At 43.4% G+C, this 16,253-nt stretch overlaps 1 protein-coding gene across 8 annotated transcripts in view; it reads right to left on the reverse strand.

Annotated features, from left to right (window-relative positions):
* Positions 1 to 16,253, reverse strand: part of RAPGEF2 (Rap guanine nucleotide exchange factor 2) — a 201,489-nt gene that overhangs the window by 84,449 nt on the left and 100,787 nt on the right. The window contains exon 1 of one of the 8 annotated variants that reach the window (XM_085861245.1): positions 16,059 to 16,202. The exons of the other annotated variants lie outside the window; for them this stretch is intronic. The gene's annotated coding sequence lies outside the window, so the exon portion shown is untranslated. Of the gene's footprint in view, positions 1 to 16,058; positions 16,203 to 16,253 lie in introns of those variants that run through there. 8 annotated transcript variants of the gene reach the window in all.

Below are 16,253 nucleotides of genomic sequence, written 5' to 3' on the forward strand. Positions count from 1 at the left end.
CTGGTCAATAATAAAAACGAATAAACATCATCAACTCAGTGAAAAGTGACTCGTGCCACCTTCCTCGTCCCGTTTGCGGTAGAGCGATTAGAACCGCCATGTTTGGGTTATAAATAAATAAACCGCCTGCATCGTTTCGGCTCATTCTACGTTGGCGGGACTGTTCAAGTCCCGTGGACGTCACAATATGTAAAGATAGAAATATATTTTTATACATGTATATTTATTTATATTGATATGTATTTATATACATACATATATATAAATTTATATATTAATTTATATACTGTATATTAATATATATATATATATATATATATATATATATTTATATATGTATACACGAGACGACCCGTGAACAGCGGTTGGGTTCCCGTTGTGACAGTGGTTGATGAAAAAAAAAACAGAAAGACAACATTTTAATATTATTTCGTGGTCAAACTTTAACTTGAAGAAAATTTGAGCATTTACCTCAGGAGTAATCGTTCGGCCAACAGGTTTCTCGAGGTATATCAACACATTCTCCATGGTTTGTCCTTGCGCTTTCTGGATCGATTTGAATTGGGAATTGATTTTTAAGCAATTTTTTTTCGTTGCCCGATTTGAACGAAAAACTTGATACTACACACCGTAGGCAAATAGTGAGTAAGGTGGGCGTAAAAATTTTGCAGTTGTGTAACGTTTTGGCTGTATTTCTGGAGCATACATACATACATACAGTACATATAGATATATATATATATATATATATATATATATATATATATATATACGTATTTATTTATTTATATGAATACATATTGTTGCAGGCCGGGCTCCGGTGGCGAGAATGACCGCAAGGTGGGGGAAGTTACGTCGTCTCCCACCGACTCCCGGAATTGTAGGCCGTCGCTCACGGATAATTCCATGACACAGCGCGTCGTTTAACCGACCGTGGATGCCAATTCCTCAACCGCGTAGCGTAGGGTCTTTTTGTCTAGAACCAATTTACATAATTAACCACGTGGTGTCATCTACTGAGGAACCACGCCCTCGGTACACCTTGCCCGAACCGGATCACTCTACCAACTATGGTAGAGTACCAACTAACAACTCCGGATCAGATGCAGCTGAGTGGAACTACCAAGGACATATCGGCTAGAATGAACAGATTATCGGGGATAAAGACCCGGCTAAACTTAGATCCGAACAATGCTGGACCAATGATTGAAAAGACACAAACGAACTGGGAATATTTCTACAATAATTTATTTACACTAAGCGAGGAAATGTATGTGGTACAGGAATAGGTTTATTGGGAATGTTATATTGCAGGGGAAGATGAGAGAAAGATGTCGTGCGACGGGAGACTTGGTAAAGGACGGGTCGAGGTCTTCCCAGCTCTCACACTCGAAACGAACGACCCCCAAAGAGCGCAACCACTCCACGACCTACCGCCATTCTTTCGCTACCAGCCGACGAACTGTCTCACTCCAACGCTCCGCTCAAGACGACTCACTTTCCAGCTCACTCTCAAGACGACTCACTTTCCAGCTCACTCTCAAGACGACTCACTTTCCAGCTCACCAGACCACTCTTAACGAATGGTGTCGCAATTTATAGATCTCCCTCAGCAGGGAGGGGCCTTGGTGAAGCCGACGTCACTGTTCGCCCTGATTGGACGGGGCTTCCATGGGGCCGCCCTTTCTGGGCGGAGCTTCGGCCATACCGGGAAGCCCGCCCACTCCGCGTGTCCGGACTCGCCAAAAAGGTACTACACAAAGATTCTGCCTCGGAACACGAGTCGCCGGTTCGGCGAGTAGGCGAACACGCGCTTGTGCAGCCCATGCGAGAGTAGCAAGCGAGATGAAGGTGCGAGCAGGCAGAGGGTACCATGGGTCGTCGTCGATGGGATACAAGGATTTATTAATCTAACTAAAAAAACATTGCAATGCATCCCAGTGTCTTCCCACTACACAAGGAGGGGTTCTATCTGCACATATACTTAACGGAATAACTGACTTCGGGACAACTGTATGTTTGTATGCATACGGTTCCTAGAACCGTAACAATATATATATATATATATATATATATATATATATATATATATATATATATATATATATATATATATATATATATATATATATATATATATATATATATATATATATATATATATATATACACACACACACACACATCTCTATCTATATCTCCCCACCCCATCTCACCCTCTCTTAGTATTCGCGTCAGCGAAGCAACAAATGGTATTTGCTCATTAAAGAAAAAATTAAAATCCTCAGACCAGGGCCTCAATTTTTTTTTGGGTGTGCCAAAGGAAACCTGCTGATTGACTAGTAAGCTATAATCACAAGAGGAATATTACGCCACTCTCATGAAAAAGTTGGAGCAGGCCATTAAGGAAAAATGCCGAAATGCCAAAGGAGCATGCTTCTCCATGACAATGTGCCTAATTGTACAAGGCCCGATTTTCACAGCTCACCGTTCATGACCCACTGAGCAGCTGAATAACCCCCTTTGGGCACAATACTCTCCACTGCCTCTTGCCCTCCACCCATAAAGCAGAAATTGAAAAAAATCAAAAAGTTTGCATGTATGGGCCGATTGTGAGCATCTCATTTGGGAGTCAATTTTAACATCTCTCGTACCTATCTGTGAAGTACAGAAATAGAAATAAAAGCTTGTTCAGTTCAAAAAATAATTATTTGGCATCAGACTGTTTGTCCATCACGTCAAGTTTTTCAATGTTCTAATCATCTTCCTTGCAATTAATTAATTTCTGCACATAATCTTTTTTAACCTGCATACAACATAAATTTTTAACTCGGCGTGCCTCCCATCACTTCGCTGATGGGTTTAATCAAAAGACAGCATGTTGTACTTCAAAAAAACATGTTGCATGTTTATCTGTGACTGTCAATGAGGATGTAAAATGAAGTAAAATGCACAAAAAGAATCATTTATAGCATGTAGTTGTTGTTGTCATGGCTGTGGTTGTTTGTGTGCTTCTTCTGGATACTTTTGTATATTTTTCTGTTCCTTTGAGAAGTGTTACTATTTCTCCTTTTGTGTGCTCCTCCCGTGTCCTTGCAAAAGGTTCCTGCTGTTGCATAATAAAAACAATAAATGGTATTGTTTTAACCGCAACATGAAAACTTGAGGTCCCACTACGTCTTCCCCAACCTGGAAACACTGGCTTTAAAAAAAAGGCAGGTTTGTGATTGAAGGAACAAATTTCTGTTCCAAATAAAATTATCATCTTTCCAACCAAGGAAATTGATTAATAACTTTCCAATGGTACCATTTGCATGATTGTACGACAGGAGAAACTCTTTAGAATAATAAAGTGTTGTGGACGGAGAAACGTGGCTCCTTTTTTGTATAGATGATGACAGTGGAACTGGTTTGGAGAAAGTCATTTACTGCTGTAGTCATATTTAGGTTTTGTTTGATTGTTCATATTTATTATTTTGTATTTAATTATTTTATTGATGCAGATTTTAAAAAAATCATAATAATAATGAAGCGGTTGAGTTTGAAAGCTCAAAGAACACTCAAAGTGGTGTTAAGTGACTCAGGGAATGTTCTATGAGAGATAATGTAGCAGAGACTCAATTAGTTGTGCGTATCGAAGAAGTGAACCTCATCATCAAAACAATAAGATAAACAAAAATGCTCAAAACAAAAAGCCCAGTTAGGCATTATAATTGAAACTAGAACGGCACTCAATAGAGCGCATACCTCTGCAAGGATGAACAGTTTACGTTTTGTATCCCATTGATACGCCTCATCTGGATCCGGAAATGAACCAAAATCTAATCAAATTGCTCTTGTCACCTACCCAACTCATCCATCAAGTTTTGTCCGAATCCGTACACAACTTTTTGAGATATCGTGCTATATATCGTTTTTCGCCCTATCTCTCAAGAGTGATCTTCAGATCCAGATCCAGATCTTCACTAAAATCTTATCATTTTGTCCTTTTCACACACCCAACCTGTCCACCAAGTTTCATCCGCATCTGTCCAAAATTTTTAAGATATCCTGTTCACAGTCAGACAGACCGACAAGCAGACAAGCAGAAAGACAGATGGAGTGAAAACATAACCTCTGCTCACATTCAGTGGCAGAGATAACAATGATTGGGTGAACAAAGTTTGACGAGGACAGAGTAGTTTGTTTAAAATAACGAAAAATTAACGGATGTATTGTTAAACTGTTAACAATTTTAACATATAGCTTTTCAATGCACAATTCGGATTTGATTCATTTCTTCAGCTGCTGGTTTCAAATTAAAACTGTTTGTGATCAATTGACAGTTTTATTCAGTTGTCGATACAATGTTGAATACGGTATTTTACAATGAAGCATGGTGGGGAGATTGATACATTAGGGGGGGTCCACTTCCCAGCCAGCATTGTTTCAGACATCTATCAGTAAAGAAAAAGCAAGTTACAGCAATTGATTGCTCAGATTATAGGCCAAATTCAATTCTTGAAAATAGTCAGTCATAAACATGAATAATGGACAGAATGCTCTCTCCCAAACAAAGGAAAGATCCAGATCTCAAGTTAAACTCAAGGGGTCATGCCCAAAAACTGTCTGAAACAACGACAGATAAAATCTATAAGAATAAATGTCAGTGTGTGTGTGTGTGTGTGTGTGTGTGTGTGTGTGTGTGTGTGTGTGTGTGTGTGTGTGTGTGTGTGTGTGTGTGTGTGTCTGTGTGTGTGTGTGTCTATCCTCCATAACTCCAAAACCATGAAACCTAGCGGCCCAAAACTTTGCATGAATCCTTAGGGAACTCCAAGGAAGTGCATGAATGATAACTCGGTGGTTTGGGTAAAGTTAAACACCCATTTAGAAGATAATTAAAGGCTTACCTTCATGAAAGGCTTATCCTTGGTTCAGCCCAACTTCACCCCGCAGGAGTCTGAGCCCCAATTTGGATTCGGCCTTCGAAAATGCCTTGCCTTGGAAACACGATCTACTCTCACGGACCAATTAAAGTATATAATCGAAATATAATTTTGGATTTGAGGATCGGATCTGGTGGACTAAATAAGGGTTGAAATCTGGAGTGAAATATGAAAATGTTAATAAATTACCGATTTCTTATAACTAAGCGTATTTGTTTAAGGAAGGCTATGGACCCCACCCTTCTCCATATTTACACAAGGACATGTGAAATTGACAAAGCATTAAACTTAACTTTCTTCTGTTCCAACAATTATATTGAGTGAAGTAAAGATTAATGAATATGGCCAAAGTACAACTTCATCGAGTGCAACGAAAATAATTTTAAAACAGGCAAAAGCTCCCAAGGCAAGAGCAGTGGGCGTGGAGATTGCCGCTTGGTTCTCTGTGGGGGAATCCCCGGAGTTTGGAAAGCAAAATAAATTAGAGGATTAGAATGAGTAACGTGAACTATGAGTTCAAGAGAGAATTGAAAAATGTTTTCATTTGCTTCAAAGCAATGCATCCCCACTCCACGGCAGAATGGCCGAGAGGTATGGACACTCGCTCTAAGCTGTCTAGCCTGGGTTTGAATCTCAACCCAGCTATAAACTGTCATCCCGGTGTTTCACGGGCAGGGTGATCAATCAATGTGTGTGCCCATCCCCGAGATGGACATTGAACTGGGTGTCAAATCTGCCAGAATCAGTTGGCGAAATGTAGGGGAGCTGTCTATGGCATCCTGGCCAAATTTCAAATTACTGCTCTCATCTCCAGGGGCACTGCATTAGCAGCACTGCCATACCCTCAGTCTGTGATGCTACTCACAGCCTTGCACTGCACAGGAAAGACAGAAAGATGACCAGACCCCTATGTATAGTATTTTATTTTATTGTAATCATATTTCAATACATTTTAACTCTTAACATTGCCACTCAAATGCGAAAATTTTAAAACAAGCGATTTTCATCCGGATAGCTATATAGTTGTATCGAGAGTGCATTCCCGATTGTCCAACAACAAAACGGATCACAAATATGTATTTCTCATGATCAACTATATGTGAGCTGCTCTAGAGTTGGAACACCAAACAATTTAAATGTTCAGGCCCTTGATGGAAAAACATTCAAAACAGTATTGTCTACCCAAAAGCATTATAATAATATGTTCAATTTTGTTGACATTTCAGTTCAATATTTTGCAGCTTGATAACTAAAATGGGTTTCTAAATATGTGCTTAATTGTGGTGGTCCAATGGATGAACGTTAGATCTCGGGCTATGCCGGGTACCTTTGTGGGAGGAGGGCGGGAATGGGTGGTGTGGGAGTCTGGAGAGAGGGAGTGGGAAGAGGGAGGAGGCAGGGGAAGAGGTGGGAAGAGAGTGTTGGAATGCCGCCGTTCAACCCCCGCCACCTGTGCTTGATACCTAACCCGAAGCCCTTATAACATTCAAGTGGATGGCCAACGAGTTAAAAGCAGCAAAATAAATGGGAAAAGAAAGTCTAAGCACTGTGCAAAATACGAATTTAATGATATGATTTTCTTGCATCCTTGCTGATGCACATTTCATACAACTAATGATGAAAACGTTCTTTGGACAACGTTGTGCATTAAATACACATCTGTTAGTGAATTGCATCCCCCAGAATGGTTCGGAAGGACTGCATTCGAGATCGACAGGCAATCGATGAAGTATTATAGACAAAAGATCAAGTAAATGTTCAAATTGACGATGTTGTAAACTCGGGATTCATTGTATATTCACCATTTTGGTTCAGAACCTGAATCATAAAATATGCCTGAAAAGCACCGAGATCCAGCTCCTCCAAACAGATTTCCAGTCGGATCCTCCAATGGTTAGTTTATAATCGACTCCATTGTTTGACAGGTCAAAGGAACCAGACCAGAGAGTCGGTGTCAAAGCCACCCAATGCTCACCTGTTTATACATTTATCGTTTTTAAAAGACTAGTCTAATAATATTTTTTATAAAGCATTGCAGTGAAGTCTGATCCAAATAATTTTAAAGCAATATATGTATTTGTATATTGTAATCAGTAAAAAGAGTGTGGTAGATAAAAATATTAGAAAGGAAATAACTTGCACCAAAAACTTTAACATTTTCATGCTCACGCTGACGCTGACGCTCAAAGACTAGTCTAATAATATTTTTTTATAAAGCATTGCAGTAAATTCTGATCCAAATAATTTTAAAGCAATATATGGATTTGTATATTGTAATCAGTAAAAAAATAGTGGTGGATAAAAACATTAGAAAGGAAATAACTTGCACCAAAAACTTTAACATTTTCACGCTGACGCTCATGCTCACGCCGGGGGTATCGCTATAGCTCTTTGTTCTTCAAACAGGCGAGCTAAAAAGTACAATCGACTATTTACAAGTACAACTAGAATGACACTCGGGAGAGCACGTACCTCTGCCAGGTTGAATTAAATTTACGTTTTGTATCCCACTGATAGGCCAATGTGCTGACCCGAACCAAAATCTTGACATCGAACTAACTCATCCATCAAGTTTAGTCATAATCCATCCACAACTTTTTGAAATACAATATAGGGCGATACATCGTTTTGGCCCAATTTCTCAATGGTGAAAAAGTTATTGAGAAATTAAAAAATTATCGCGTCCGAATCCGGTTTCGGATCTTCACCAAAATCAAATCATTCCATCCTCATCACACACCCAACATGTCCATCAAATTTTGGCTGAATCCGTCCCCAACTTTTTGAGATATCCTGCTCACAAACAAACAAACGGACAGACAGGTAAAAACAAAACCTCTGTCCACCTTCGGTGGCGGAGGTAATTATCCTCTATAGTTATAAAGAATGGACATCACCATAAAAGTGAAAGTACACCATGGAAAGCTCAGATGAAGAATTGTGCTTCTCTCGGCCAATGTGCCAATCCATAACACATTGTGACGTGGCAACTGCTTAAAACAAAAACAGAAAGAAAAAGTGGCTGTAAAATCGTTCCTCATAAACAATTCATCATATTTGGCATTATTTCCCATTTCAACACAAGTGTGTAAATGATGCAGATGCGTATGAGGGCAATGACCAACTGGTGAATGCTGTGAGAGAAAGTGTATTGAGCCTCATGTTGCTCTTTGTCCGAAGATCTGGAAAAGCCTTCTCAATTTCTGTAGGTGGCCGCAATGTGTTGTACAGTACCCAATAACACTGACTGGAAGATGGCAGCTGAGTAACTCTGCTGATCTGGAAGAGATGAGATGCTGGTCTGATAACTGGCCTCTCTTTCAATGCGAGCAAATTTCAGGTCTCACCCTGTCACTGTAGAAATATCGACAATTAAATCTTCCAGGATTGCAGCCACTGGAAGAGGTTTAGTCTCTTGAATTTCTATTGATCACTATCAGCCACATTTCCTGGACTTGCTAGAAATCAAAGCTGGTCTCCAAAGCCAGTTGTAGAATGGACATGGTCTGTTGCTCCTTGAAAAATCAGAAGTACTCAGTCGACAAAGTCTTTGCTTTCAGCTCAATGAAATACTACTGGCCCCTTTGGATTGGGCCCCAGAATCACATCCCTGCTCTCTCCCTCTCCACTCTCTCTGAATCTGTAAAATCTAATGCTCTCAACATTCCTGGAGTCTCCTGCTATGATGCTGAAGCACAAGGTTTGTTGCTCCCACATCGCAGACAGGTCAGTGGCCTCTCGTTTTATTTTTCACCACCTCTCCTCTGGTTGAGCTCCCTAGACTCTAACAGCCCGCTAACCCTCCCCAGACACCCCAGCACGTCACCTTCTTCCAGTACCCCCCCCATACATACATACACACACACACACACACACACACACACACACACACACACACACACACACACACACACACACACACACACACACACACACACACACACACACACACACACACACACACACACACACACACACAAAGTCCCCTGTTTTGTTCCTGTGTGAACAGCCATATTCTCCCGTTTGTGGAATTTTCTTCCAGAAATGGTTCAGTTGCAACATTTCCTCCAGGATCTCAAAAGCAAGAGTTGCACAACCATCTCTTCCACCCCCATTAAATTTACCTGACACTCTTACTTGCAGGTAACTGTGCTTCCTCCTCTTCTAACACTCTCCCCTCTCTTCATGTTCATTAATTACCTTGCTTGTTTTGTGTGGAACTGTGTGCTCCATGGACAGTCAGTGTATTAACATTTTATCCTCCATTACCTCGTAAATAAAAATAAAAACCACCCGTTGCGACGGCGATGCCACCTCGCGCCGCTCGTTGCGACGGCGATGCCATCCCGCGCCGCCCGTTGCGACGGCGACGCCATCCCGCGCCACCCGTTGCGACGGCGACGCCATCCCGCGCCACCCGTTGCGACGGCGACGCCATCCCGCGTCACCCGTTGCGACGGCGACGCCATCCCGCGTCACCCGTTGCGACGGCGACGCCATCCCGCGTCACCCGTTGCGACGGCGACGCCATCCCGCGTCACCCGTTGCGACGGCGACGCCATCCCGCGTCACCCGTTGCGACGGCGACGCCATCCCGCGTCACCCGTTGCGACGGCGACGCCATCCCGCGTCACCCGTTGCGACGGCGACGCCATCCCGCGTCACCCGTTGCGACGGCGACGCCATCCCACGTCACCCGTTGCGACGGCGACGCCATCCCACGTCACCCGTTGCGACGGCGACGCCATCCCACGTCACCCGTTGCGACGGCGACGCCATCCCACGTCACCCGTTGCGACGGCGACGCCATCCCACGTCACCCGTTGCGACGGCGACGCCATCCCACGTCACCCGTTGCGACGGCGACGCCATCCCACGTCACACGTTGCGACGGCGACGCCATCCCATGTCACCCGTTGCGACGGCGACGCCATCCCACGTCACCCGTTGCGACGGCGATGCCATCCCACGCCACCCTTTGCGACAACCTTGACAATCAAGGTCTATTGTGCCTGATGAAGCCGGCGAAACGTTGCCCGAGACTGGGTCGGCTCTCGCTTTTTTGCTCAAATTAGCGGAGTTAATAGAGTTTTGTACTTTTGATTGGAAGTGCCTTCTTCTTTTTAAAAAAAAAACCCCAAAAACACATATATATATATATATATATATATATACATATATATATATATATATATATATATATATATATATATATATATATATATATATATATATATATATATATACATATACATGTAAAAGAAAGAAGTAGCACACTGATCAATAAAATAATTCAAATTTAAATTTAAATTCTTTATTAAAAGCCTGATGTTTCAAGAACAAACTAGTTCTCTTCCTCAGAGGCGTTGAGCGTGGTGTGGAGGTAACAACATTAGGTTCAATTGAGGAAGGTTCGCATCATGGATTGATCCAAGTCCTCACCAATCACAGGCCTTCCATTTAATTTCAATGTCCGAGATATGAACATTCACCCATACTTACGGACTGATAGTGGGCGGAGTAACTCGGGACTCGCTGGTTGAGCGGAGTGAGAATCTTTCTTTCCCGAGATGGAAAGAGGATGAGCGTCGCAAAGTCTACAGTATCCAGTGTACTGTACAGTACTACACTGTTCGCAGCTATTTTCTTGATGCACATTTTTGCATTTATTGTGCCACGTAGTATATGTGACTATGAATGCAAAAATGTGTGCAAGGGTGTTTAGCTTTTGCGACAATGAACTCTAATCATGGCTGATAAACGTTGCAGTGATATTCCTGCAAAGAAGAAAGGCAGAACCTTGACATTGGAGAATAAATTAAACGTTCGTTATACAACATTCTGATAAAAGTGAAACTTCCTCCCAAATCAGTCGTTCGTGAAACCTTAATAGCTCTACGATCAGAACAGTTATCAAGGACAAGACAATCATTTTACTGAACGTCATTTTTATTTTACAGTATGTTATATTAATTGCATTAATTACAATTGAGGTTGATTGAAGGGGTATTATTTCCAATCATTTATTGCAAATGTACAATATTTCAGCTTAATTATGCATTAAATTACATGTTAAATTGGCTTTCTTGGCTTGGTTTTCGAACCGCACCCCCAATTTCTAACACAGGAAATCAAGTTCAGACTTCGAGAACGATTTTTCAACACGTCCATAAGTCAGGGACTCCCTCTATACACAGGGCAAATCAGAATTTAAATGTATAAACACTTTGACATGTTTTTCCTCTGCTCAAATGAGAGTTGGTTATTTTCCATGTCGATCAGTCAGGGTTCCCCTGCAATAACTGGAAATGTTAAGTACTTGCTTTAACTATATTATACAGAAATTTTCATACAAATTATTCACCGTATTTACAAAATACAGCACTTTAAGCTGTTTATACATTATTCAGGTTCAACATATATATATATGGTTCATATATATATATATGAATATATACATATATATATATATATATATATATGAATATATACATATATATATATATTCAGGTTCAAAGGGCGGAGGAGCTCCTTGTGAGCCAACGGCCATCCATATCTAGTGCCCAACTGTGTCTGCGGACGTCCTCCTGCAGTTGGGTTACTTCTTATTAGGAGGTTGGTGGCAGGATTTGCACTCCAGCCACCGTAAAACGCTTCATTCCGCAAAACGCAAAAACGCAAAAAAATCTGAAAACCCACTCCGTGGGAGTACCTCATGTGCAGCTTCCCTTCGCAGGGCAGCTCACCGGATGATGGGATTGGGGCAAAGCCTTCGGGACCCCCAATCTTTGATAGGAGGGAAACCACGGGGTAACATCCCTGGGTCAGATTGCGGGAGAGTGTGTCGGAGTGGTGCTGAGGTGTCGTCCACCAGACGGCGGTCTCCTTAAGGGCCAACCTGAGGCGGTCCCTTCGGGTGGGTGCCTGGAATGTCCTATCCCTAAGAGAGGATGATCACCTGTCTCTGTTATCATCTGAGCTCAAGCGTTTGGACATCGGGATTGCAGCTCTCTCTGAGGTTCGGAGACCGGATTGCGGCGAGATAATGGTGGGTGGTTACACCTACTATTGGTCTGGTCGCTCTGATGGTTACCATACCCAAGGAGTTGCTGTAGCTGTGTCCAATAAGCTGACCCCAATGATAATTGAGGTAACACCGGTCAACGAGCGTATTATGAGATTAAGGATTCGTCACTCCTTAGGTGTCATTTCCCTGGTCTCTATTTATGCTCCGACTGAGGCGAGTGATCTTACCGTGAAGGATGCATTCTACGCCACACTCGAGTCTGTGGTTGATCAGTGCCCCAGACGAGATACACTTCTAGTCTTGGGGGATTTCAATGCATCGACTGGAACTGATAGGGATGGTTATGAGGTGTGTTGGTCCCCATGGGTCAGGAACTATGAACCAGAATAGCACTAAGTTCCTTGACTTTGCAAGAAGTCATGGACTTAGGGTGGCTGGTTCATGGTTTCAGCGCCCGCAAGCTCATCGCTGGACTTGGTATTCCAACGCTGGCGGTGTGGCAAAGGAGATTGACCATGTCCTCATTGACGGTCGTTGGAGGATGATCCAGAACTGCAGGGTCTACCGGAGTGCTCAGTTCTCAATACTGACCACAGGCTTGTTGTAGCAACTCTAAAGCTGCACCTTAAATCCTGGAGAATGGTACCATCCCAGCCTAGGCTGGATGTTGCCAAGCTCAGGGATGAGAGAGTAGCTGAGGAGTTTGCGAACGGGCTGAGTGGACACTTGGGGGGTCTGGGTGCTTTGGGGGTCCTGAAGAGTTGTGGAGCACCTTCAAGACCACCGTCCTTGATGTTGCCGGTGGATGCCTTGGAGTTCACCGCAGGGCAAAAGAAGAATTTTGTCTCTCAAGGGACACTGGATACCATTGACCAGAGTCGCAGGGCCAGGCTGAATGGCAGAGCTGAGCTGTTCAGGGAGCTGAGGCGTAAAACTGTACGTGCACTGAGGGTGGACAAGGAGGCCTATGTGCGAGGAATCTGTGAGGGGGTAGAGCATCACCTGTGGACAGGTGATTCTCGTCCCGCTTACAGGGAATTCGCGCATTACGTTCATCCAAGCCCATCCCTCGGAGCACTGCAGGATCGAGCAGAGAGTGTAGGCTCTTGACAGAGGAGTCTGAAGTGAAGGCCCGCTGGGCCGGTTACTTTGACGGTTGTACCAGGCTGATCCCCCAGCTGTCGAGTTGGACGTCAAGGGTGTTACAATCCCTGCTGCTGACCCTCGAATCCAACTGTGGTCCACCATCGCTTGTGGAAACACGCGCTGCGGTGAACCAGTTGAAAAGGGGCAAAGCTCCACAGATCTGTGGCATCCATGCTGAAGTTCTCAAGGCTGGTGGAAATGCTGCACTCGCCTCGCTGGAGGCAGTTTTGTGCTCTGCCTGGAACACAGGCATCATCCCAACTGACTGGAAGAGGGGCCTTGTTGTCCCTCTCTGGAAAGGAAGGGTGATCGCCAAGACTGCAACAACTACCGAGGGGTGACGCTGCTCTCAGTGCCGGGCAAGGTCTTTGCTCGGATAATTCTTGATAGGGTTCGCCACCATCTGCTTGAGCACCAGCGTCCAGAGCAGTCAGGCTTACACCAAAGAGGTCAACGATTGACCGTATCCTTGCTCTTCGTGTCCTCACTGAACGCAGACGAGAGTTTCGGCAGGGGCTGCTTGCAGCCTATGTTGATCTCTGTAAAGCGTTCGATTCAGTGAATCGGGATGTCCTCTGGAGGATTCTTGGTCTTCGTGGGGTGCCACCGAAACTGATCGATCTGATGTCTGAACTCTACTCTGGTACTGAGAGTGCTGTGAAGTGTGGTGGTACCGCCTCTGACTTATTTCCAGTTGTTACTGGAGTTCGTCAGGGATGTGTACTTGCCCCCACACTTTCAACACTTGTATGGACTGGATTTTTGGGAGGATGTCGGAGAGATCAAGGATTGCGGTGCATCGTTTGGCAATGTCAAGATCTCGGACCTTGATTTTGCAGACGATGCAGTCATCTTTGCGGGAGACTTTTAGCATCCTCTTGGGGGCCCTCGAGGTGCTGAATGAGGAGTCGGAGCCGTTGGGATTACGGATTTCTTGGGTCAAAACAAAGATCCAGGCTTTCGGTGACATCTTGGATGCTGCTGTCCTGTCTGTGTCTGTTTGTGGTGAGGATGTTGAGGTCGTGGATAGATTCACTTACCTTGGCAGTGATATTCATGTCTCCCAAGGTTGTGAGCCGGAGGTCAATAGACGTCTGGGTCGGGCCTGGGGAGTCATGGATTCACTGGATCATGGGGTGTGGCGCTGCCGGTACCTGTGCGGGAGGACGAAAGTCCGAGTCTTCAGGTCCTTGGTACTTCCAGTCTTGCTCTATGGGTGCGAGACTTGGACTTTGACCAAGGATCTGGGAGACGGAGACCAATTCCTTTGGTACCAGGTCTCTTCGGAGAATCCTTGGCTATCGCTGGTCGGATTTTGTGTCCAACGAGCGGTTGCTGAGAGAGACTCGGATGAGATTTGTTACCTGCATAGTCCGTGAGCGTCAGCTGCGGCTGTATGGACATGTGGCTCGTTTTCCTGACGCTGATCCTGCTCACCAGATTCTCTCAGCGAGGGAGTCTCATGAGTGGAGGAGGCCAGTGGGCCGACCACGTGCCTCATGGTTGCAGCAGGTTGACCATCATCTCAAGGAGATGGGGATGGGCCTGGCATCTGCCTGGGGGATGGCCAGACGGAGGCCCCTGGAGTACCGGCGGAAAGTGGACGCAGCGACGCGCTGTTCTGGCACATGCTCCCATACCTGACCTGACCTGATATATATATATATATATATATATATATATATATTTTCTTATGACGTTGGTAAGTTTTATTGTAAATATTTTTTCTTATGACGTTGGTAAGGATTACTATATATATATATATATATATATATATATATATATATATATATATATATATATATATATATATATATATAGACATATATATATATATATATATATATAAAAAATATATATCTACACTGAAACTCATTGAGCAAGTGTTTGTGTGTACTGCCGAGCATAACTGAACTACCAAATCACCATATTGGCAATCTACAGGCATGCTCTTGAGTTGTCAAATGACTATTTGGCAGCAGTAAATGTAACCACAGCCATTCACAAACATTACTACAGTGAAAATAAGAAATATGCCAAAAAAAGGGCAAAAAATAAAATAAAATAAAATATAAAACTTACCATTACCAACGTCAAAGAAAAAAAAATTCCATCAAGGTGAATCAGAGTCTGAGCAGAAAATACAACATATCACTCAAAGCAATCCATGCGTCTCAATTCAAGGACTGAATTCACTACAAACGGACTCACAGGTGAGCATCTCGAAGCAAACGATGCGGAGAAAAACCACAAGGCAACAAAGACGTGCTGCAAGGCAAATGCGTCCTCGTCAGAGCAACGGCAGCGCAATGTGCCCTCTGCGGCCACTGGAACACTAAATCCCGTTGGTTTGATTAACGTTTCGTAAACCATCGAGGGAAGCTCGCAGAAATGTCGTTTAAAGTAAACTGCAGGAATTGCTCCACAAAATGAGGAGTCATTCAAATGCCTATGCTAGCTCAGCTAATCAAAATATATATATATATATATATATATATATATATATATATATATATATATATATATATATATATATATATATATATATATTTCTTTCAAAGGGCCTCAAAACCTCTCTTTCCTGAATTCAGAACCTCTGCGAGCTTTTCCAGTAACACAGCCCTACAAGGTTAAATCATACAGCTGAAATTTTCATAATTACGTGTTAAAATAACACAATGGCCATAAGCCCTTCAATTCCACTTTGTCATCAACTAAACATCCCAAATGACACAACATCCCCTTCTTCTCCAGCACTCTTCCCACCCCCAACCCACTAAAGTACCATGATGCCCAAGGAGAACCCTGCAATAACAACCACCATCAAAACAAGCAAGGGAGCTTGCCACATTGCTTATACTTCTGGTGGAATATACAAAAATCATTTATCCCACACATGACATACGTTGTTGCAATGATAAAACCACAAAACCACAGCAAGGAGGGGAATGTCCACTCACAGAACGTAGCAACCTGCAAACCAACGGCCAGAACTTGAGCACCATTGCTAGTGCCACGTTCGCTTTCTCATCGCTACCAGCGCCGCAGTCCACGCTCCGTCGCAGCACAGCAGTGAGAACTTGGCGCGAGCAGCTGGCTCTCATTACACCTTCATTTCCTGCCCCGACGCTCAAAAAGGCCGGTCCATCGCCCTC

This window comes from Eptatretus burgeri, chromosome 17 (assembly GCF_056783735.1).
Source record: "Eptatretus burgeri isolate ZD-2024b chromosome 17, Ebu_testis_v1, whole genome shotgun sequence".
Taxonomy (NCBI): Eukaryota; Metazoa; Chordata; class Myxini; order Myxiniformes; family Myxinidae; genus Eptatretus; species Eptatretus burgeri.